This window comes from Musca domestica, unplaced genomic scaffold (assembly GCF_030504385.1).
Source record: "Musca domestica strain aabys unplaced genomic scaffold, Musca_domestica.polishedcontigs.V.1.1 5, whole genome shotgun sequence".
NCBI lineage: Eukaryota > Metazoa > Arthropoda > Insecta > Diptera > Muscidae > Musca > Musca domestica.
The window spans coordinates 23,356,266-23,383,790 of record NW_026712346.1 but is presented as its reverse complement, the minus strand read 5'-3'; positions in this window follow the sequence as shown (position 1 = coordinate 23,383,790).

The window sequence follows — 27,525 nt, the reverse complement described above, 5'->3', positions numbered from 1 at the left end:
TATCCTCTGGCTATGTCAACATATCCTTTGGTATGTCACACGCATTATGAACGAATTAACAAGAAGTGTGTGATGTAAAATGTGTTTATGTTTTGCAGACATCTGTAATCACTCACACACAAACAAATCCTTTTTGAAACTGCAGAACAAACCCAACAAAAGCAGGGAAATTATTCAGTTAATCGTTTAGCAAATTAAATTTTGTATTTAGGTGTGGGAAATTTTTTGAAAAAATCCTGAGGGATATAAGGAAAGCACACGGCAAAAAGTAAAAATAAGTAAATTTAAAGTGGTTGAAGTGTCTGTTTTCATCTAGAAAAAACATACTAAATAGGGTGACAACTCTAAAGTTAATGTGAAAATATATTTGTAATAAAATATTTTGATAGTTATGTTATATGTGAAATATTAGTAAAAATAATAATAAGATACATCTGTCCACTCCTTCTGGTACATCTTCCACAAAGGGTCAATATTTTGAGGGCGCATGAAGCTCATAAAACGCGAAAATAACATCTGATTCCATTCAGACTTAATACATCTCAATATTTCCATCAACACAAGATTTGTTATAAATATGATGTAGATCGGTCCATTCCTTCTTGTACCTGCCCCCATCTTGTGTGGGGGAGGTACCATTGCTTCCGATACCTCCCCCACAAAAGGTCAAAGTTTTGACTTACCAAAACGATTATAAAATCCGAAATAAGCATTCGGTTCTATTCATATTTCACACATCCCATTATTTCTACTAACCCAAGATCTACTTTGAAAATATTTCTTTCAACCAGAAACATGAGATCAATATGGAATTTATGATTTCGCATAAAATTTGATATAAATCTTCGATTTTCTTGTAATTTTCGCCATACCAATATTTTTATATGTATTAGATGGAGCATGAAAATGGAATACTTCAATCGACTATATCTGTTACCTAACACACATTTTAACATTTTTCTAAAAATGATCACATATCTTATATAATGTGAGGGAAGGAACCAATATAGTCCAAACCTGGCACATCGCAATATTTATGTCATAATTATTTAGGTCCAATAGGAAATGGTTAATATTGGTCCATTCCTTCTGAACCTGCTTCATAGAGGGTCAAAAATTTGAATAGTCAAAACAGAAGTGCAAATATGTTTAAATACTCGAATATTTGCTGAGGGTATACATTTGTCGGCAAAACCGACTGATACTTTTTAACTAGTTGGAATTTCAATGGCTTTACCCCGAGCTCAATTTTCAATATTTACCGAATGGAATATTGCGATATGTTCAGCTCACCAGCCATTTTTCGGCCACTGTGACGCGAGTTTCGATCAAGTCGCTTTTTTACTTTCCGAACCATTTCTGCTGATGTTGCTGTTTTCTTCCGACCACTTCCCTGACGTCGGGCTACACTACCAGTATATTTACATTTAAATGCTGGAGTGCTCTAACGATAGCCACTTGTGGTTTTTAGTTGAGTTAAAATTTTTATGTTTTTCACTCAAGAATTTCCATTTCACTCGGTAAATATTATCCGATGACCATCCAAAATGGTAGTCTTCTGCTCTGTACTAAACTCTAACCCGTCGCAAAAGTACTATTTAAACTACTGAAGAGCAATTTCAAACAAGAAAAAGAGTTTTTGCCCCTGACCCTTACTGTTGTGATGTTGCAACCATAATTGCGACCTGTAGTTTTATAACAAATTAAAATGGACCAACGGACGGACAAATACCTATAAAAGGATCGACGCAGCTCGGCGAGATAAATACCAATATTTCGAAACGTTAACAACTCTTTGGCTCAATCAAACTTATAATACCCCCAAACCAATAGTGTTTTGGGGTATAAATATATAGCTCTTCTAAAAGAATAAATATCAGCATATGCCACGTTTATGTAAATGCCTATCAAAACTCGACTTCCACCTCCACATTCATTTTCATCCCAAAAGAAGTTAATTTTTCGAACTTTGTGTATATGTAGTTGTAAAACGTGAATAAATCAAAAGAGGTAGTCTTTGCTAACAACTGCCTAATAGAGTCTTACTTAGACAAAAAAAGCATACCGACAGAGTGTCTGTTAACACTTATTGTCAACGAGATAGACTACCAAATTTGTTAACAATAACTTGAAAACAAATGCCAAAAACAATTGCTGTCTGCTCTGAGATGCAGCAGTGGCAACGGCATGCAGTCTCGAAGTTCACTTTAAATGTAAGATGTAACAACAACGATTAGAGTTGTTACAAAACAAACAACAACCTCCAGCAACTAGAATGGCAAAGAAAATGGCAAACATACCGCTGTTGATGTTTTTACCACCTACAGAAATCAACGTGTTGCAAACTCTTTTAAATGTTGCCGCATCCGCACTGTTCGGCTGGTGGATTAAGAAGGCGCATAGTGGTCTTAACGGTTTCTTAAAAAAATAATAATTTCTTACTACTCAGCACTTTGTATAACAAAGGAATTAACTTGTCGAATAGTTGGATCATGCAAAGTGTTTAACAATTACGTAATTTTCAAAGATTATTTGAATTGATTGCAAGATGAGTATATGAGCACCCATATTAAAATTATAATACTTTGTTTTTTTGGGGGTGTCCACCTAGATACCCTTTTGCGGATTTTTGGCGTTTGGGTATAGTATGGAGCCGTATTGTACATTTCATTATACAAAATCATTATAAACGTATTTGTTAAATATGTTATGGAAGATCTTAAACATTGAAAGGAATCGAAAAACATTTACATTTTTGAAAGATGTAATGATTAGAAAGAAAGTTAGATTAAGTATAATACAGCAGCAATAATGTCTCAAATAAAAATCAAATATTTTGCATTCATGTTCACTTAGGATAAATTTATCTTCAATACATATGCTAGAATCAAAAATATGATTAAAGCGTCCTTTATCGGGATGGTAGTAAGTTAAAATATTCTACAGAAATACATGCTAAAAATTCTATTAAAGGTCCCAGAGTACACCAAAAGCCCAAATCGTACCTAAAATCGAGGAATTCAATATTAAGACCCATTTAGATCGGTACTTCATGGGAATTCATGCAGAATTATGCAAATAAACATCGTTTTAGAAGGATGGATTGTTTTAAAATGCAAGTATTAAATATCACGTTTAAAACAATTCCGTGGAAGAATGAGGCTAGGACCATCAAAATATCGAATATCGGTGGGACTTTCATATAAAAATCGTTGACCAATGTGTGCAATGTTCTGACAACGTTTGTTGCACCAATTATGACACATCAATATTTAATACGTTATGTGGCTTAAATCGTCAAAATACTGAATATCCGTTTGTACTGGTTTATGGGGGTACACGTCAATGTTCTGCCACCTGAGTTAGAACCCATTACGAACTACAGATACCAATTTTTAGACAAATATGTGGAAAAATGTGGCTTATATTGTCGAAATAACGAATATGGGGGAACCGTTATATAAGCGCTATTTAAAAACGTAGACCTATGTATATTGTTCTGCCGTCGGAGCAAGAACCCATTACGATTCCTCCCAAATTGATAATTTTTATAACATTGTGTAAGTCATCTAAATAACGGAGCTTGTTATTTTTTGAAGAAATAGAAGTAGGTTTGAGATTGTTTCGCGTGTAGGTGAGAAATTTATAAAATATTGTTATAAACATACGTTAAGAACCAGCGCTAAAATATTTTAAATTCAATATAACGATTTTTCAACCTGAGCATACATATGAACTGATAAGTGAAAGAATATTTTAGTCGACCGTTTATAAAAAAAATGAATTTTAAATGTTAAATTTTTCTAGAACAGGAAATGGTTATTTCCCAATTTCAAGTGGGAACCAGTAAAGAAAGGACAAAAGTCGAACAGGGCCGACTTTTTTATTATACCATGCATCACTATGCATAAAAAAAAACGTTTTTATGGGTAATTTAGAGAATTATATCACACAAAATATGATCGTCTGGAAATGAAGCAGTTATACTTTAAAGCCGAAAGAAAATATTAGAGGAACTTAAATATAAAATCGGATTAAACATACAGGGTGAGATGAAAAAACTGCAACCAAATTCAGACTGCTTTTATTTCCAAGCCACTCGTCCGACAGCCTACAAAAGCATTTTGGTGAGAACTTTCCAGAAAAAAATTTACTCGTAATGAAATTCAAGCGTGATAGTGTGATTTCTTTATATTTGGCTGGAAAACCACAAGCAGCTATCGTTAGAGCACTCCAGCATTTAAATGTGAATAAATCTTTTGTGTCCCGTACCATCGTTCGTTGCCGTGATGGTAGCGTAGACCGACGTCAAGGAAGTGGACGGAAGAAAAAAGCAATATCGGAAGAAATGGGACGAAAAGAAAAGAAGCGACTTGACCGAAAAATGGCTCGTGAGGCAAATATTGAAAAATGGGTGGTAAAGCCATTGAAAATCCAAAAAGTTCAAGAATTTACACCGCAACATAAAGAAGATAGACTCAAAAGAGCTAAAGAGTTGCTTCGCTTGGCCGAAAGTGGTGAACTGCCGAATTTTGTTTTCTCCGATGATAAAACATTCGTTGTACAGCAGTTTGTAATCAAACCAAATGATCGTGTTTACTTCCCAAAGAAGTCAGCTGAAAATGTGCACCTTCGGTTGGCCACCAGAACTCAGCCGCCGGCGATGGCGATGGTGTGTGCCGCCATAACAGCCGATGGTCGCTCTCCGCTCATATTAATCGACCGTGGCATCAGAATAAATATTCTGAAGGGTGTATTAAAGCTTTGGGCACGCAAACATTTTGGCCGCAGACCTTGGACATTCCAGCAGGACTCAGCACCTTCGCACTCAGCACGCGCCACCCAAGAATGGTTACAGCGCACAATGGTCACCAAAATCTTCGGATACCAATCTGTTGGACTATTGTGTCTGAAGTATTTTGCAAAGCAAGGTTGGCACTAAAAAATACCAAGCAACCGCTTCGCCGGGAATAGCCAAATTCGGGCAGCGTGTGACGGTGTCGTTGGCCGCTTGAAGGCGCTAAAGGTGAACTTGTTCTAAAATTAGATGCTATTTACAACAATTTTTTGGCTTTCATTCAATAAAATTTAAAAAAAAAATTTAAATTCAAAATAAAAAATTTTTCAATTTCTCTCTGTAGTTGAGAGAAAAGTAAATATTGTCTTGTTCATATTCGGTTATTTGATTATTATTTTATTCAATGTTCCAATACAATGAGAAAACCAGAGCATACATATGAACTGATAAGTGAAAGAATAATTTATTCGGCCGTTTATCCCCCAAATGGATGAATTATAAATGTTAAATTTGTCCAGAGCAGGATCTGGTTATTTCCCAATTTCAAGTGGAAACCAGTAAAGAAAGGACAAAAGTCAAACAGGGGCGACTTTATTATTCCCGGAATCACTGTGCATAAATAAAAGTTTTTATGGGTAATTTAAGAGAATTTTATCCCACGAACTAAGATCGTTTTGGAATGTGTATTATGTCTTTAAAACAGTTATAATTTAAAGCCAAAAGGAAATATTATATGGGAGGAATATCCACCTCTGAATCGATAAATCTGAATAAATATTTATTAAAATAGTTCCTATTCGAGTACATATTAAAAATTTTAGGGAGAATGAATGTGAAATCGAATGACGATATATATGAGGGCTATATTCAAATCTGAACAGATCTCTATAACATTTTAGCAGAGTTATTTTTATGATGTATCTGATAGCTAGGACGAAATATCGTTTTTGTGGAGTGAATTTTACGCGTGTTTGGGACTTACATACAAAATCGGATTAAACACATATATATGTATGTTGAAAAATCCATTCAATTTGGGCTTAAATTATTAGACAACAAATGGGACCTATACTTTGTTTACAAAATACATGAACAGACGGATGGACGAGCATGCATAAATCGTCTCAAAATATGATTCTAAGCACATCATCAAAAGGAACTATGGGTCTATTTCGCTTCTTTCTCCATGTTACACACAAATGCACAAAGACAATACCCGGACCACAGTTTGGTGTGGGTATAAAAGGAAAATCGGAAGACTTTATACGGGCGACAGAACACGTAAGGTTTGCGAGTTATTCCACTGGAATATAACATGGGCTGTACAGTTGGTTTACCCAATTCATTAATTTAACAACTTTAGTAAAAAATGTATTTTTAGAAAAGTTTCTAAAATGGTTTTTGGAACACTTATCCGAAAATATGAGGCTTTGTAGTATATTCTGAAAGTAAAGTTAATCTAGGGGGAGGGTTTTGTTAAAAAATATCTGTTGAATGTGTTTGATTCCAAAGGAATTTTTAGAAATTCTGAATTCTGTGTATACTATCGAACGGATAGAAATTAGATATTTTGAGTGCTACTTTTTTATCCAATGGAAAAAATCCTAGTCATAATCGTGATAATAAGTCCATCACAATATTTCTACTAGAGTATTTAGAATTTCCGAGGGTTTAAGTCTATAATTTTAGTAATAAACAATTTTAGGATCTTGTGACTGTGTTGACAAAACTTGAGATTTTGTCTATATTTGATGGCAAAATGTCGAGCGAGCTTTTAAGTTAAATACTTTGTGATGCGTTTTTTCTTTCCAGATAATAAAAACGCCATCAATATGAACTAAAACTATTTAAATACTTCTTATTATTATTATTATAATAGAAATAAAATACTTCTTATTATACTTAAGTGATAATACAAGTTAGCTTTGCATTCTAATAACCTCACATATACCCATATTATGTAACTGTAAATAATTGCCTTACTGCGGAGACAATAGCAAGAAATCAAACGACCAACTGTTTTAAACATAACACCCGGCAAGAAAACATGAAAATTTTCAAATTTATTTCAATTACACTCAAATGCCAATCCTTAATGAAATTTAATACACACATAACTATTTACTACGTACAACGTTTTGTTGCAACAGTAACAGAACACCAATTGCAACTGCAACAAAACAAACAACAACAACAAACACATAATAATTACACTGCAGCAATTATTCACTCATTCATTCAGTCATTCATTCAAAGTTTATGATTCTCACCAAATAGGCAAACAGACAGAAAGACACGCTGAGGAACTGTTGCAGTCAGTCTGTCCAACCTGAAAGGCTGCCTAACTGGCCTGATGTGCCATAATGTGGTGTGGTGTGGTTTGGTAAGCAACCTGCTGCAGTCTACAGTTGTGTATCATACAACGACTGCTAAAAACTAATAAACAAAACACAAATGCTTTGTGGATTGTAAATCTAAATGCTAAAAGCACACTGCCGCTCAAACACACCGACGACTAAATCGTAACACTATCAAATCTAAACTAACCCAGTGCTAAACCAAAGCACCCCTCAACAACCTACCGAACTAACCTGGGACAACTAAGCCCTCCTCACTGCAAGCGAATGGCCAATACCTCCATTACAAATGCAATCTGCAGTGTCAGGCAAATTTGCTGCCTTATTTTAAACAAATATAGCAATGAACAACAATAACAACAAAAATCTAACAAATAAATAAAACACCGAACTAAACAAAACAAAAACAACAACGAGGAGAAACGACCATAACAAAACAATTGCTAAGCACGATTTATGATTGCTGATAAATTTTATACATGTCAAGTTGTCGTATATAACATAAAACTATTTTAGTGGAGACATTCCTGGCATGGATGAGAGGTACTAAAAATGGGCCATCACATCGTTAGTTAAGGTAAGGTAGACGAAAAAACAAGTCCTTCGACAAGGGGACATTGTACTAATTCATATGAAAAGTGTCCTGCATGTGAGTGAATGGCTAGTTATTTTCGAGTCTACGTGCCTAGATGAAGTCTTTATTAGATTTGTTTAATAATGTAGGGTATTGGCTTGGGTCAGTTTTACTTGAGAGTTTTCTAATTAAAAATACAAATTTTTAATAACAGCTGAATTTAATATATCAGAAATCTGTTTTTACCAAATTATTCAAATCTGCTGCAGAGTTATATTTTACCTCAAATTCAAATTATTATTTTGTAGCTTAAACGTTTATAATTAGGCTTTTAGGTCCAGCTCCAATATTCGATACTTAATGTTTAAACCAAGGAGTAAAAATAACAATAAGATTGACCGGTCTTGGTGGTGACTAACCACTAACTGAAGATGAATAGATAACAAAGATAAATAAAAAGTAAAATAAATTACGCATGGTTGAGCCGAACTCATAATATCCTCCACAATGAAGTAAATACATTAAAAGCATCGCAATTCAAAAACCAACCGAGTTTAATTTTAAACGGCACTCGGTTGAAGATAGCAAAGACTTCAAAATGCTATAAAGTGTCGTTATGTCGCAAATCTACCAAAACTTGAACTTCATTTATAAATTTTGATTTTCGGCTAGAGTATTTGGTATCTGTTGTGAGTTTAAAAAAAGCCGCTTAAATAACCAATATACAGAATATCGTTACAAAATATACCATAAATCGTCAAAATAATGAATATGGGGGTCCCGCTATGTGGAGACTACCCGATATTATGGGATAGACTATATCGGTCATATTCGAACTTGACCTGCCTGCAAAAAATACTCCTCTAAACTTCCTACCGCAATTACCGAATTAAGAATATATATAAATTATATATATATATATATATATTCTATGTCATTCCTTTTATCAAAATGCGACATCTGTTAGCAAATTCATTGCGCACGTCTTCCATTTTGTGTCAGTTTAAATTGTTAAACATTATATCATCAATATTATGTCTTAGTGCATTTGTTTCTTCCTATTGAAAATTACGAAAATCGGTCCACATTTAGTTATAGCTCCTATATATATCTTAACTTCAGACCGAATTTAGTATATAAATAAGTACTTTAGATTTGGTGCAAATCGGCTCAGATATAGCTACAGTTCCCATATATATCATTATCCGATTTCAGGTTTGTCGTGCAACAAATAGCTAATATTAGCCGATATGGAGTGAATTTTGACAATTCAACCGAGAAAATATGCTCCCATATATATATGTTTCATCGGATTTGGTTTTTAAATCTCCAACTTACGGAATATGCCCTCTACCATAATTATATTTACTACCAGATATGTCATAGAGATCAGAAATTGCAATAAAAACCTTTGTTTTACGAGAGATCTACAAAATATACATGGTGGTACATAGATATAGTCGGCCCGCCCAAATTTTGCGCTTTCCTTACTGGTTTTTAATTTATTTCGGAAATTTTTTTTTAATTTGAAATTTTAGAAAATACAAGTAAAAAGGCTTTAAGTTCGGCCGGGCCGAACTTTGAATAACCTCCACCATTTGGAACAAATTCGGCAATTAAAAAAAAAAAATAAATTAAATCCGTTAAAAATTCTGGTAAAATCATAAAAATACCAAATGTAGCCATCATATTAGGGTCTAAACGAAAACGTAGGCCTGCATAGGCAACTTTTCTCATAAGCCATTACAATATTTAAATGCGAAACTGGAGAAAAAATTGGTGAATAATGTAGCTAAAACCATCAATATAGGGAGGTACAATTATATGAGGGCTATACCAAAATGTGGACCTGCACAGACACTTTTCTGTCATAGACTGTAGTATCCATTGCGAACTTCAAATACCAAATTTGAAACAACTCCGGTAAATAATGTCGGTAACCGTTTTATGGGGGCTATACAAAGACGTGGATCTGCACAGCCTGTTTCCTGTCATAGGCTGCAGTATTAATTACGAACTTCAAATACCAAATTTGAAACAATTCTGGTGAATATTGTCGCTAAAATCAACAAAGTACCGAATATCGGGATGTACCGTTATATGGGGGCTGTACCATAATGTGGACCTACATGGCCCATTTTTAATACATAGATACCCTCCATACTAAAATCGACATAGATACCCTCCATACTATGGTGGAGGGTATAAAAAACAACAAACAGAAAACATCGTTTTAAAAATTATAAGTATTGGCCAGCGCTCATGTAAAGGTATCCCCTAATTTCAGAAATTTTCGTGGTCTTGGTCACATTGTGCACAAAGATAGCTGACAATATATTTGAAGTAAACAAAATACTTTTAGTTATAATAGTTTCATTTATTTGAGCTTAAAAATAAAAAGTGCCGACTACTGGGACATGCCAAACTTAGGCACACTTACCCTACCTAATATCAGGGGGTACCGTTATATGGAAGCTATACGAAGACGTGGACCCTCACAGACATAGGCTGTAGTATTCATTACGAACTTCAAATACTAAATTTGAAATAGTCCACGTAAATAATGTCGCTAAAATCACCAAAATACCGAATATCAGGGGGGAACCGTTATATAGAGACTATACGAAGACGTGGACCTACATGGCCCATTTTCAATACCAAAAGTCCTGCAGACATTATATACATTTGAGTAATTTTTTCTAAAAAAATGTAAAAGGGTAACATGTATTGACATTTTTTCCATGGGTGATTATTTCTTTTTAGTTGTGCCATTATTTACAGTAAAAAAATTGTCCCACACATATTAGCCAGATCTGGGTATTATTACGCTTTAAAAACTATGCATTAAAGACTAAAACTACGGGCTTACAACGCGGACCGGGCCAGCTAGTTTTTAATATTTTGGAAAACTCCCTTCACCAAATATTCACTATAGGTATCAGTTTTCCTATATCCGCCGTATATTGATATTCCTATTGGGACAATAATTTTAGATATGAGTGGCAGTATACAAACAGGTTTTGAGTTGTTTTAATTTAGGGTTTTATACGAATAGCCTTTACTGTCTCATTTTTAATGAACATCGTTTTAGAAGATCCATAGTTACTTTTGAGGTTTTTCATAGAATCACTTTCTGCCCGTCTGTCTGTTGTAAACAAAAGGGATATATATATATATATATATATATATATATACATATATATAATATGCACTCTACGACAATGAGTTGCTACCAGATATAAGATACAGCTAAGATACATAAATAAGTGCACAAATAAATTTTAGTACATCCAACCGAATTCAGACTAGAAGTAAGTGCATCAATTTAGGGAAAATCGGTTCGGATATAGCTATAGCTCCCATATATATGATTCATCCGATTTGCGGGTTTGGGGTCACTCACGTGCGTAATATACACCCCACAACAATGATATTTGATACCGGACATCAGATACAGCTCGAAAATACATCTACTTCATTTAGTTAAGATCGGTTCAGACTTTTTTAACAACTTCGATTTACATCTTCATCCGATTTCAGGGTTATTGCTCACCATATATGTAATATCAGCCCAAATTGAATAGAATCGATTTTTTCGTGCTCAACCGAATTTCTGCGATTTGGTGAAACTCGGTCCGGTATACCTATTGCTCCAAATAAATATTTTTATACCATACAACACTATATGTTGATGGTATTATAAGTTTGATTGGGCCAAAAATTATGTAACACCTCGAAATATTGCTTTCCCACATAGGAAAGTATATATGGATCTTCCTATCTCGCCGAGCTGAGTCGATCTAGCTATGTATGTCTGTCTGTCCATGTTAATTTGTAATCAAGCTACAGGTCACAATTATGAATCTATCCTCTGAAATTGAAAATGGAGGTGGGGTTAGGGTCAGAATAGAACCCTTTTGTTTTTGGAGATGATCGCACGATATTTGAAATGGACCAAAAACAGAAAATTTTCCTGATTTTGCTGTTACTCTATAGGCCACAATTATGGTCCAATCGACGCGAAAATTTACATGGAGTTAGAGTTTGGGACAGGGCAGAAACCTACCTACCTACCATCGGACAATAATTAGCGGTTGAAATAGACCCTAACTTTTTTGTTAGAAAATCGGAAAATTTCCACTAAACCGCAAAGAATTGGTCTTATTTATTCTGCTTATAAATCAAGAACCACCGGACGGATTTTCACAATTCCCTTCAATTCGGAAGGGTCTCTTGCCAAAAAAGGATAAAATCTAAGAAAATCGCTGGATAATATACCAATAAAAAAGTTATATCTTTTGTTTCTTTTTTTCTATATTAGTAATATTTTTTATCGCATGCGATTTTTTCAATTTGATTACAATTTTGAATTTTAAATTTTCTAAATTTTTACACCCCCAACACTACGTTTTGAGAAATTTTGCATGGGGGTAGGGTCGGAATTGAAGCCTATTGTTCTTAGGATGTGCATTTAGAGGTTTAAATGGCTAAAAAATTTTAAATTTTTCTAATTTTGTAGTCGTTTTATAGGCCACAATTGAAAAATAATCGACACGGAATTTCGCATCGGAAGAGAGTTGAGGACAGAGAAGAAGTCTAGCATTTTGGATGACCATTGGATTAAATTTAGCTGTAAAATGGACAACAACTTTCGTGTGCAATTTTTTTGAATACTTCACAACATTACGGAGTGCGTAAATATTTCCCAAATTCTCCGGGTCAAAAACCTAAGGCTAACCTCTGGGCAGGGCTTTTTGGAATTATTTCAAAAACCAAATCTTCCAAAAAGGAATTGGATATAAAGGGACTTCGAACATATTGTAGTGTTGTAGGGTATCACATGGTAGGCCCCGCACGACTATAACCTTTTGCTTACTTCTTTATTATTGTCCTTATCGAAGTCACATCATGCGCTACATTTGGTTCATAGGTGGTATGATCAACTTCACATACATTCCCAATATACTCTACTAAATACGCGTAATGCTGTAGGGTATCACACAGACGGTTCCGCCCGACTTTTGACCTTTCCTTACTGGTTTTAATATGTTGCAATGACGACCCTATTTCTGTACTAAAAGTTCAAGTCACATGATATGCATACAATTCCTACTTAGTCGACCCCATCCAATGTTAAATGCATTTTTATTTTCTTTTTGTGGCTTGTGCTTTATGACAACACTCACAGCAATTTATGACACATTTCCGTCAAAATTTTCACGATTCACACAAATATCAGTAAAAGCAATAACAACCAGAACGGCGAAAACATTAAATTGAACCCCATTGCTCAGTGGCATTGTGGGCCGAACGGGTTTGGAATGCGGACAGGGACTTGCCAAATTTATGAGTATTATCATTATAACAACTCAAACGTTATGTTAAATTGCAACAAACGACCTGTTCCTGAGATGGTTTTAGGCTGTTTGTTGCCTGCCCATTGGAGGAAGAAAGAAAGAAAGGGGTAGATTGTGGCGGCAGTGTTGGTGTAATCAGTCGTGAAAATCAATGTTTTTTATTGTTGCTAAAGTTGAAGGTTCTGCTTTTGCTTTTGTAGCCTATTTGAAAGAATAGATAGGAAGGTGGGTGGTTATGGTGGTGGTTGTGGTGGCGGCGGTAAAAGTTGTGATATTCAGTCACACAGAGACAAACAGGCAAAACTTCAAAGGAAATGCCTATGTCTGTCAACGACATAAATCGTTGTGACAATGAAATGTAATTCCATTCCTATTGCTGAGATAACATTTTCTTTTAAAGGTTTGACAATAAACAAATACACTCATACCGAATGACAAATGTCAAACGACCAGCCATTCCAACGACAACAACAACAACACTAACTTGAATGAAATCGAGCGAAAGTTAAATAAAGAAATTAACCCTTTTTGAAATGCAGCCAAAAGGAGAATTTAAAGTTGTTGGGTAATTAAAGATATTCGACTACGACTGAAGTTGGGGAACAAAGAAAACTACTTCATTTAAGAGCATTAACTTAAAAATTAAATAATTTTTAGGATTTAAAAACATCTGTATTCTAAATTTTCTATAGTTATATGTACATGTATATCGCTCTTCTTCATTGCTTGGGAACAAAGAGGAAAAGCAATACAATTTCTTGATTTCATTTTGGTCAAATCCGTTGACATGCAGTGACATCTCCGCTATTGTGACACATAATATTGAGCATATTTCTTAGTCAAATTTCTTCCCGCCCATCACGATGTTGTCGTAACCACTAGACATTCGAAAGAAGTCCTTATGTGTTAGCGAAGCGAAAAAGTGCGAGGTTGTTGCAAAAATTGTGGAAAATTCCAAAAGCAAAATGAACATAGGAAATTAAAACTTTTTATTAAGGAATGAGTTGCTTGCTAATGTAATATTCCAGGAATAAAACGGGAAGAAGTTGGGCATGTAAAGTCGATCACCTGCGCCCAGAAAATTGCAACTCACCTACCCTTTCAGTAATGATCAAGAAGGCGAAGCCCTCTGCAGATGTTATCTAAATCGAAATAAGCATCCGATTCATTCTAGACATCACTCACTCTTCAATAAAGTCTCCAACAAAAAATTTTAATTTTGAATTGTTTGCCTAAGATTGGAAATAAATGTTCGATGACCAAATTCTACATTTTCAAAAATGATCTCATATAGAGTGAAGGAAGTAGTCTATATAGTCCAACTTTGGCACAAAATAAACAAACATTGCTGAGGGTTTACATCTGTCGATAAAATCGACTGATACCTTTTTTCCTTGTTTATAGAAGTTATATGGAGGAATTGACTAGTTTTGAGGGTGATATGATGTATGTATGTATGTAAATGTTATCCTAATTCATTAAAGGTTAAACTATTAAGAAACAGGCGTAAAACAAACAAACTTGTATCAGTTAAATTAAGAAATGGAAAATATTATTTTCTTTGCGTCACATTTTCATCGTTTTAATATTGCGTAGGTTTCTTACTATATTTAGGAAACAATTAACAATAGGAAATACTTATATGTACAACCGAGGATATTTTCCTAAATTCCAGTTGTACTGATTTTATGGATGCCTGAAAAATGTAATCTAATTTTTAGCTTAACGAAGAACGACTCTGAAAAACGGTACTTGTTATGTCATATCTTGGACGTTTCCTTTTCAGTAAGAAATACTTCTATGTATCTATTCCTTTTGTATCCACTTTATTTATCATTATCTAAACGAACATCGTTGCTGTAGCTGGTTTTGCTTTTGGACAAGGACCTATCCTTATGGAATCCGCACACATCTTGATGTTTTGCATGCGAATTAGACAAGAAAGACAAACAAGAAACGAAAATGAGTATTTGTTATTGGCGTTGTTTTTTTTAGCTTGTTTTGTAAGCATTGAGTTTTATTGTAGTTCATGTTGTCACTATTGTCCTTGTTTTTCGCTTTTTCATTCATTGTCAAGAATTCCTTGCTGACAATTTTAGTTAGGAAACAAAAACATACGGTCACAGAAATAAAATCGAAATTGACATGAACTGTATTAGAATGGATTCAGCAGCCACACATTAGCCTTCAAATATCCATAGAATGGATGGGACAAGTTCGCATCAAACAGCCAACACAGGAGGACATTTTCTACATACCAGTATAATGTGCATATGTATCTTTGTGTGTGCATATGTATATTTTTATAAACATAACGTATTGGCTGTCATTGATAAGGAGTAGCAACACCCTATATATGAATAATGTGAAATCTATATTGACGGACATATGAACACTTACTTTATTACAATTCCGTTGCCCAACTTAGTTCCGCTCTTCAAAAATGTCAATTTATGCGTAGAGTGTTCTGAAGTCGTTACTGTCCATTGCTGGTATTCCTTAGTGACTCCTTTGTCCAATCCTTTATTGTTATTTTTCCACAGTGATTTGTCGTATTCATACTTATCACTTGTTAAGACAACTTGAAAAAAGGGGTGATTTTAGTTGTCATTTGGAGCACCGCATACATTTCACATATTCAACACTCCCACACACACGTACACAAAAATCTCCAATTGCCAATAAAATGAAAATTTATTTTGATAGGGTTCTCTGAGAATTTGAATATGTTAACAGCCACCGCTCTTTAAAAATTTTTTAAATAAAGCAATGCCAAACAGAATGTTAGTGACCTCTTTCTATTAAATTCTAATTTTATTATGTTTGTCTTGAAAAAATGACGATTTCTATATGTTGAGTTAAAATACTCTATGTAAAAATCTATGAATGAAATAATAAAACAAAGGTATTAAGGAAATTTAAGTCAACAAAATATTTGAGAGACTTGATCTACCGAAATGAAATTTGCTACTTGCTCTACTAAATATGCCAAGAGCCCTTTTATTGGGGACAGATCAAAAAATATATAAATAAAAAAAGTCTGCGAATTTTACAACTTATTAAGTGTTGCTAATGGTTCATTCGTAAAACCACGAAATATTGGCCCTATTCTAAAGATGTTATACATACAGGGTGGGATGAAAAAAACTGCAACCAATTTCAGACTGCTGTCATTTCATTAAAATTATTCCAGTGACAACTCATTATATTGGTTACAAGCGTACAAAAGCATTTTGGTGAAATTTTTCCAGAAAAAAAGTTATTGGTGATGGAATTCAAGCGTGATTGTGATTCTTTAAATTTGGTTGGAAAACCACAAGTGGCTATCGTTACAGCAATCCATCATTTAAATGTGAATAAGTCGTTTGTGTCTCGTACCATCGCTCGTTACCGTGATACTGGTAGCGTAGCCGTAGTCAAGGAATTGGACGGAAGAAAACAGCAAAATCAGCAGAAATGGTTCGAAAAGTAAAGAAGGGACTTGATCGAAACCCACGTCGCAGTGGCCGAAAAATGGCTCTTGAGCTGAACATATCGCAATATTCCATTCGGCAAATATTGAAAAATGAGCTCGGGGTAAAGCCATTGAAATTCCATCCAAATAAATACCAAATATTATCGCGAAAATATTCTGGAGGCTGTATTAAAGACTTGGGCACGCAAACGTTTTGGCCGCAGACCTTGGACATTCCAACAGGACTCAGCACGCGGCACCCAAGAATGGTTACAAAATGAGGTTCCTCGCTTCATTTCCAGCGCACAATGGCCACCAAAATCTCCGGATACCAATCCGTTGGACTATTGTCTCTGGAGTATTTTGGAAAGCAAGCTTGGCACTAAAAAACACCAAAGTGTCGGTCAACTCAAGGAAGCGCTGTGCCGGGAATGGGCCAAAATACCGCAGAGCACCATTCAGGCAGTTTGTGACGGTTTTATTGGCGGTGTGAAGGCCATAATTCTTGCCAAAGGTGACCAAATCAATAATTCTTGCCAAAGGTGACCAAATCGAGCAAATCAAAACTTATTCTAAAATTTGATGTTATTTCCGACATTTTTGCTTTCATTCAATATAATTTAAGAAATGTTTAAAATTATGACGTTTGACTTTGTTGCAGTTTTTTTTTATCTTACCCTATATATCTCTTCAAGGTAAGCCGATCTACCAAAGTCCGTCCGTCTATTCCTCAGTCCATTTCAATTGTTAATCACAACTATGACCCGATCCTAACAAAAGGAGTTGGGGTTAAAATATAGAAACATTGATGTATATTGTTTTTGAAGATGTTGGTACGATATTTAGATAATGGCGACAACTATAGACCGAGCGACGCGAAATTTTTCATGGGAATAGGGTTCATATTAGACAGAAGTGCATAAAATCTACATATTTAAATTTGCTGAAAGTTAATATCCGACAAAATCAGTATAACATAAAAGTGGCGCATCTGATATTTACATTGATGCTAATTACGTTTTACTTCCCTAAAAGTGGAAAGCACTCCCCCATAAAACGTAATTGTGTAAGGTGGCTGTAACATGAAAAGCATGCACTTGGAACATTAACAGCCACTTAAAGTTTTAAAATAATTTTACCATGTCTAATATGCCAAATTAAAGGTTCAATGTTGTTTCAAAAAAAAACTTTTTTGTACAGATAATCATTATTTTTTATAAAAAAAAAATACTCAAATCCCATCAAGTCCCAAACTCCAATACATTGTTATGTTGTAAAATTTTCTCACAACTGTAGAGTCCATGTAAGTGTACGAATGTGTGATCCAGCGGCCCCTACACAAATTCCATTTGAGTCAAACTAATTTACGTTCACAATCAGTAGACACTTAATATCAACATCACCTGATTTATATCAATTTGTTGCAATACATTGCCGTCTATTTCGCCACAAATGTTGGACACGTCCAAAAAATTGAAGGAGTGACAACTGACAACGAAACATGATACGGACAGGACAACTAATTGACAGATATCCCCAATACAACATAGTAAATAATTCTAACACAAAGCAACGTAACGACGATCACGGCTCAGCAAAGGCAACCACCATCACTGCCACCATTGACGTCAATCGCATACGTCCGCACAGCCAGGCAACCTACAACTAAAACGTGCCTTGATCATTTGATTGCAACAGTTGAACCGAACCAAGAACACATATGCATGTAAGTATGGTCCATACCAACGCTCTGTGTTCATTGTCGGCACTAACATGGGCAACTTGCTAGAAGGAAGACAAAAATTGCCGAAAAAGACAGCGAGCCTGGCAGACCAACATTATTATCGTCACATGTCGCTCACTAATTGATTTTTCTTGTCGCCCGTTGCTCAAGGTAGAATTTTTCACTCTCTCGCTTAACGCTTACAGTTGGCTGGCTGATCTTTGTTTCGGCGAAGAAAACACTTGCTCTATGCCTCATGCAGCAGCCAAACATCATCGACAAGTACACGAAACCAAACATAAGATTAGGGAGGGCCAAAGTATCGCAGAACCTCACCTCATCACGTAAACTATACACATACAGAAAAATGCAATGGTTATAAATGAAGCAAAGACACATTTTTGGTTGCTATTATGGGGGTGGCACATTGAGAATATTCGTGCCCATCGGGGTAAATGTACATCTTGGAAGCATATGCCCTCTTCTAATAATTTGATTTTTCGGGGCATCCTTTATGATTTGTTGTCTCCATAACAAGGCTGCGGCCCTTGTAGCTAATATAAAGTAGATCTCTGAATAAATGATTTCCTTAATTTACCATTTTTATTTCTCATTGCTAGAAATCGTACCGCTATAAACTTTTTAACCACATTTTCTGACTGAAGTATCTGTTTTTACTTCCACAAACATCTAACATGACAAAAGTTTTGCAAATTTTGTAGCCAATTGCTCATTCCAATATTTCTAATATAGATTAAAAAATACCTGACAATTTCTGCTAAATGGTAAAATTAAACCAGTAAGATTGGGCGGAGCCGGATACTTAATACCCCACAATACAATGCATATTTGGCAGTTATACCTGGAACAAATACACGTTCATATCGGAATTTGTGTAAGTAAGTCATGGCTTAAGAGCGGCAGCAATTTCATTTAGTGGAACGAATACATATGAAAGGTATAATTAATTTGAATCAATTTAAACCAAATAAAATATAATGAAGCATTTATATGGTACCTAAAGTTATATCTGTCCGGATTTTGTCCAAACTTGGCAAATTTAATTTTAGTCGGAACTTGATCGTATGGTCCGAACGTTGTTTGGTCATTCATTCCTATTTGCGGAATACATATTTTAATCACATATTTAAACTTAGCCAAATTCCATCCTATTGAGGCAGATATTATACATTAGGCGTACAATAAAAATTAAAACGGACGAAGATATAAATGTAAGCTATATTCAAATCTAAACCGAATACAACCAATTTCAATAGGATTCGTTATTGTGCCAAACAAATGAACCTCCACTAAAACACTAAATTTTAGCTTCATAGATAAATTCAGATTTTTAGATCTTTAATATCAATATTTAGTACATTAGGCTATTTTCGTACGATTACCTAAAACATGTTTTGCTTGTCATACACTACCAAGCATACAAAAATATAAAGCTTAAGTTTTAAACAATTATTTAACTCCATAATCCTTTTAGCCTTGTTGTTGATGGATTGGACAATCAGACAACATATTACGTTTTAAAAAATACGCGTTGATATTGGCGACTGTAACTGTTACTTTCAAAGACTATTTTTTCAGTGTATCAAGTACTATTGGTTCCTTACTGCTGAAAAATTGTTATATAATGTAATAGGCAATGAATGATTGCAAGGAAATATACATATAATATCGACATTTAAAAAAAAAATCCATTTACCATAATTCATCTTGTTAACTTATAATATTCAAATATGAAACTTATAAAAACAATCGGTTGAAAATCGGTAGATAAAATCATCAAAATACCGAATATAGGGAGGTACCTTTATATCGGGGCTATACAAAGACCTTGACCTGCATAGACAATTTCATTTTCTGTCACAGGCTTTAATACTTACTAGGAACTTCAAACACGAAATTTCAAAGAATTTCGGTGAATAGTGTTCCTAAAATCATTAAAATACCAAATATAGGGAGGTAATGATATATGGGACCTATACGAAGACCCGGACCTGCAGAGACAACAGTAGTTCCCACTACGAGCTCTAAATACGAAATTTGAAACAACTCCGGTGAATAATGCTAAAATCATCAAAATTCCTCTTTTATAGATATAGATACTCTTCTAGGAGTTAAAGTACTCAGAAGGAACTCTTTTTGTAGATGTACAGATAATTTAATTAAAAAAATTTGGCTACAATCATCAAAATTCAAATATTGAGGTGTACCGTTATATGGCGGCTATACGATATCGTGGACCAATATAGCCCATCTTCGAAATTGACAAAAGACGTATCTGTGCAAAAATTTAGCTTTCTATCTTTATTCATTTTGACTCTATCGTGATTACAACAGACGGACGGACATACAGGACTCGATGAGTTACAAAGGAAATGACGAACTATATATCCTCCATACAATACATGATGAAGGGTGTAAAAATAGGGCTATTGTTATATGAGGCTGTAAAAAATCTGAACCTGCATTAAAGACAAATTAAGTATGTATTTTATCTATTAGGGTTTGAAAATATCAAAATTCAATCACTTCGATATGGACCTTTGAGACCTACGGACCTTTAAATCGTCAGGCAACGCTTCCAAACAATTCTAAACGACTTGAACATTATATGGGTGTTTGCAAAGCTCCCAAGCACTACCATAAATATAGAATTTGAAAGGAAATGACGAACTATATATCCTCCATACAATACATGGTGAAGGGTGTAAAAATCGGGCTATTGTTATATGAGGCTGTAAAAAATCTGAACCTGCATTAAAGAAAATTAAGTATGTATTTTATCTATTAGGGTTTGAAAATATCAAAATTCAATCACTTCGATATGGACCTTTGAGACCTACGGACCTTTGAGACCTACGGACCTTTAAATCGTCAGGCAACGCTTCCAAACAATTCTAAACGACTTGAACATTATATGGGTGTTTGCAAAGTTCCCAAGCACTACCATAAATATAGAATTTGAAAGGAAATGACGAACTATATATCCTCCATACAATACATGGTGAAGGGTGTAAAAATCGGGCTATTGTTATATGAGGCTGTAAAAAATCTGAACCTGCATTAAAGACAAATTAAGTATGTATTTTATCTATTAGGGTTTGAAAATATCAAAATTCAATCACTTCGATATGGACCTTTGAGACCTACGGACCTTTAAATCGTCAGGCAACGCTTCCAAACAATTCTAAACGACTTGAACATTATATGGGTGTTTGCAAAGTTCCCAAGCACTACCATAAATATAGAATTTGAATTTTTCGCAGGGAGACACACTATTAAGTGTGAAGAGAGAGGATAAGTTATAGCTTATTTCTTTAAAATTTACAGTTAATTTTTACGAGAATTCTTACTGAACCTTCAAAATACTGAAGACCAGGTCTTACAGTTATAAAACGCTAAAGGGAATAGTGGGCACACTTTATGGCTAAAATATTAAAATATCAAAAATAAGAAGGTATAGGTATATGAGTGTTTTACACAAGCAGATCCAAATGTATGGAAATATGAAAATGTATGTTTAATGTGATTTCACATTAAACGAGCTTGAGTTTACTATTTATTTTCGGTGAAACTTTTATAACCCCCATTTTAAAAATAAGAGTATGTATATAAAAACTATCATAAAGTATATACAGGGTGAGGTGAAAAAACTGCATCAAACTTCAGACTGCTGTTAAAATTATTCCAGTGATAGCTCACTATATTGTTTACAAGTGTACAAAAGCACTTTGGTGAGAATTTTCCACAAAAAAGTTATTCGTGATGGAATTCAAGCGTGATACTGTGATTTCTTTATATTTGGCTGGAAAACCACAAGTGGCTATCGTTAGAGCACTTCAGCATTTAAATGTGAATAAATCTTTTGTGTCTCGTACCATCGCAGAAATGGTTCGAAAATTAAAGAAGCGACTTGATCGAAACCCGCGTCGCAGAGTGGCCGAAAAATGGCTCGTGAGCTGAACATATCGCAATATTCCATTCGATAAGGCGCCGGCAATGGTGATGGTGTTGGCCGCCATAACAGCTGATGGTCGCTCACCGCTTGTATTAATCGACCGTGGCATCAGAATAAATGCCGAATATTATTGCGAAAATATTCTGGAGGGTGTATTAAGCCCTGGGCACGCAAACGCAAACATTTTGGCGCAAACTTTGGACATTCCAACTGGGCTCAGCATCATCACACTCAGCACGCGCCACCCAAAAATTGTTACAAAATTAGGTTCCTCGCTTCATTTTCAGCGCACAATGGCCATTTTCTGATAGAATTGTCCACACTCACATCAGATCTCTTGGATACACCAAGTTTGAAAGTTAAATACTGAAAATTTTGACAACTTGTGTAGGAGGTTCAAGAAAAGATCTTTACACCAAATCCTATGTCAGTAGAAATGTTGGAATGAGTGAAATGTAGACAGAATCAGAAGCTTATGCCGAAGTTTATGAGTGATTTGTTAATAAAAATGTCGACCACTTTGGGAAGTACTAGAAGAAACAGACCGATTCATCCCATCTTCACACCAGATCTTTCTCTAGTAAATATATTGGGTTGTTTAAATTTAAATAGGTTGCTTATTTTGTTTTTATGAGCGTTTTTTTTTTTTTTTTTTCATTTAAAAAATGTTATAATATCTCCAAACGTTGACCCTTTGTGGGGGAGGTTCTTCGATGTGGGGGAGGTTCTTCGATGTGGGGGAGGATGGTTCGATATTCTTCATTTTCTCACCGGATAAGAAAATATTGGGATTGACAAAGTTTTCACAAAATTGCATGATCCTCTCTTGCTCTATACGGCAAATTATTTTCTTTGAAAATGTTGACCTTATTTTGGGAGGTACTAGAAGGAGTGAACCGATATTGCCCATCTCTGAACTAGATCTAAGTTTGACAATATACTACGATGTACTAAGTTTAGATCAAATCGGATACTCCCGTCAAGAGTTATCGTGAACACTAGCCAGCAAGACAGACGGACGAACACACCAAGATTGAATCCACATGTCCCGAAATGTATTTGATCCAAAGATCGACCTAGGGTCGAAAACCGCTATTTCGATGAGGCGGGTTTTGGCCGTGTCAAATGATAAAGGTATAACCATGGGTTAACAGAGTACGTGTATTAAATATCTGAAAACTTACACAACCCTTAAACGTTTGGAAAAAATGGTGTTTTAATAGCAAATCTAGAATAACCTTAATTATGATCCGTTATAATGTGACTTCTTTTTATATATTTTTTCTAAAAATGAATGAAGAACTGCAATGAAAATTGTATAACGATGGGTTAATGATAAAGCGCATTTATAGAGGACCTTTATTAAGATCGTCTCTAATCGTTCTTCCATAATACATTTATATTGTTTTCATTTTTGTTTTCTTTCTAATAACAAACATGTCCAAAGTTTTCAATTGCCTCGAATTACTTTTTTTTTTTTTTTCTTTAAGACATCTGCTCTTTTTAACATCAAGTCAAAGTAAGATTAGTTTCAACTCAAACTTGTTTGCATAGCAGATGTTGGTATATCTTCTCCTTTCTAATGAAATCTCTATCACAAATAAGCCAAATATTTAAATCGAATTCAAACGTGCAATACATTCAACTGAATTCGAGACTTTTGTAAAATTTATGGAGGGCAAAAGTCAACTTGCGATCACTGTCGTCGTCCTCGTCATCATTCCCATGCAATGACAACACCGGCAACATTTGAGCAGCAAACCAAAGCCAGTAACGTTGGGCGTCTGTTGCAATCGATAGAGACCACAAATGAAATGTGGCTGCATAAACAAACATTGATCGTTTTCGTTCGTAAATTGAATTTAGTGACTTTTAAAGCCTAAAGTCATGATATAAAAATAAATTGACTGACAGATTTCCGATACGGTTGCACAGGAATGGCAGCATGGGACGGCCACTGCACCGAAAAAATTAAAACCGCCCGATGTGATGTCGACAAAGATGATGGTGGCGGTGGTGGTAAAGTCACTTCAAACAATGTTTGTGTCATGCCTCTTTTGCTTTCTATGGTACGGCGAAGGAATAAAAAAGACTGTGAAACGTTGGATACCTCCGTAAATTTATTGTTTTATTTAATTTAAAAATAAACCACCAAGTGTTTGCAAATAAATTATTTACTTTTTCCAAACCCGAAGTTAAAACCCTAACCAGCAAAAGTATCAACGAATTTGAAGAGTATTAAAGAACGTAACAGTTTTTTTTTAACAATATTTAGGATATAGAATGGAATAGCTCAATTTGGACCTAGGCTGTGAAACTTATGGCAGAGTCAGAACATTTTGTTAGATTCGGCTGCAGACTCTGATAGAGACAAAGCGACATCGGCCCCAGTTAATAAAATATATAAGTTAAACGTTGTATATTTTCTATTGGGCGAATGTATAGTGTATTTTAATATAGCTTTTGCTTTCGTCCGTGTGACATTTGTAGTACAACTTTGGGGCGTATTTAGGAAATAATATACATGTGATGAAAGATAATAAATTGCTCAATCATATTTTTAAAAACACAAACAAAAATCAAGTAGCTTAAGGCTAAAAAAATCGCAAATATTTTATCATTTGAGCATGGAAAAGACAAAAGTCGAGCTGGACCGACAATATAATACCCCACATTACTATACATACTCAGTAGAGATTCTAGTAAAAATAATTACTTATATTGTGTATTTATTTGAAGTAAAAAATGTCAATAATGATCTTTATTGGATGATTTGATCAAGATATGGCTGACTTTAATCTTGACGGAATTTTATCGAATTTTATCACAACCTAATTAGATAAAAGTAGTACGGTTGTGTATTATTTACAAAAAAAAAAAAACAAGTAAAAAAGCTGTAAGTTCGGCCGGGCCGAACTTTTAATACCCTCCACCATTTGGTACAAATTTTACAATTTCCAAAAAAAAAAAAAAAATAAAATAAAATAAAATCAGTTAAAATATCTGTTAAAATCTTGAAAATACCGAATGCCTATACTACGACGTGGACCTGCATAGGCAACTTTTGTTATAAGTTATTACAATATTTAAATGCGAAACTTGAAGAAAAGTCTGTTTATAATGTAGCTAATATCATCAAAACACCGAATTACCCCCTATATTCGTTATATGGGGACTATACGAAGAAGTGGACCTGCACAGACAATTTTCTGGCATGGGCTGAAGTATCCATTACGAACTTCACATGCGAAATTTGAAACAATTCCGGTGAATAATGTCGCTAAAATCATCAAATTACCGAATATGGGGAGGTACCATTATATGGGGGCTATATGATAACTTGGACCTACATGGCCCATTTACGAACTTAACCTGCCTACTGGCAAAATATACATGTGTGCAAAATTTTAGCCTTATATCTCAATTTGTTCGAAAGATAGCGTGATTACAACAGACAGACAGACGGACATGGCTAAATCGTCTTAGAATTTTATGCTGATCAATAATATATATACTTTGTTGGGTCTGACATGAGTATTTCGAGGAGTTACAAACGGAATTAGAAATTAATATACCCTCCATAGTATGGTGGAGGGTATAAAAATGAGCGTAATATAAATGGGAGCTACATGTAAATCTGACCCGATTTCGACCAAATGATTTAAAAGATTTTCTAAGCTGTATCTGGTACCTCGTACAGAATATCATTTATATTGAGTTCATATTACGACTCTCAAATCGGAAGAAAGTTATGTGTGGGTCATGTCGGTTCACCTTCTTGTATAGCCCCATATAACGGTACCTCCCAATATTCGGTATTTTGATTATTTTAGCGACATTGTAGACAGGAATTGTTTCAAATTTCGTATTAGAAGAAATTAATACGTACTACAATCTATGACAAAAATTACTTATGCAGGTCTACGTCTTCGCATAGACACCATATAACCTCCAAAAATTCAGTATTCTGATGATATTAACTACAATTTTTAATGGAATTGTTTTAACTTTCATATTTTAAGGTCCTAATGGATACAACAGCACATGACAAATGCAGGTCCTCGCCTTCGAACAGCCCCTATTAACCATTTTCATTTATACGGTATTTTTCAACGATTTTTATGATAATACGATGATAATACATAAACCACTATGCATATTTAGTAGAGCTCCCGTAACAAAAGAATTTGTTTGAAGTAGTGGGAGACATATCCAATTCTGAATCGATTTGCACTAAATACAACGGAGACATTTTTATCTTTTATACCGAATAACATTGCTATAGAGTGAATGATATCACTTCGAGGAGGATTAAATTATTTAAAAGTTATATATCGGAGTCGAGTTCCATCAAATGGAAACGTACGTCCCGAAATTCACTCCATTTGGGCTGGTATTAGCCATTATTTGCACAATAAACTTGAAATCGGATTAAGAATATATATGGGAGCAATGTCCAAATCTTAGCCGATCTCGGTAAAAGTTGGCAAAGGTATTTCCGAGCTCTATAAGATATCTGGTACCAATTATTTTTCTTGTGGAGTGTATATTACGAATGTGAGGAACTTAAAGACCAAATCGGATGAGACATACATATGGGAGCTAAAGCTATATTTCAACTGATTTTCACTAAATTTCGGTCGGGTGTACTACGAATCAGGTCATTTGGATTGATATTGATCATTCGGTGCACAATTAACCCGATATCGATTGAATATATATATATATATATATATATATATATATATATATATATATATATATATATATATATATATATATATATATATATATATATATATATATATATATATATATATATATATATATATATATATATATATATATATATATGGGAGCTATATCCAAATCTTGATACAATTTGGCAGAGGTATTTCTGGGCTGCATCCGATATCTGGTACTAAATATCATTCTTGTGGGATACATATTACGAATGTGAGAAACTTAAACACCAAATCGGATGAAATTTACATGTGGGAGCTAAAGTTATATTGAACCGATTTTCATAAATTTGATGTACTTGCTTCTAGACTGAATTCGGTCGGATGTGATACGATTCAGGCCATTTGGACTGATATTGGCCATTTGGTCCACAATTAACCTGAAATAGGTTGAAGATATATACGGGAGCTATATCTAAATTTGAACCGATTCTCGCAAATTTCACTAGGGTTCGTCCTTGGGCCAAACAAATTTCAATATGGCTCCTTTATCCAAACAAATATTTTTTAAACATTTCATCTCAATCGAATAATAAATGCGAAC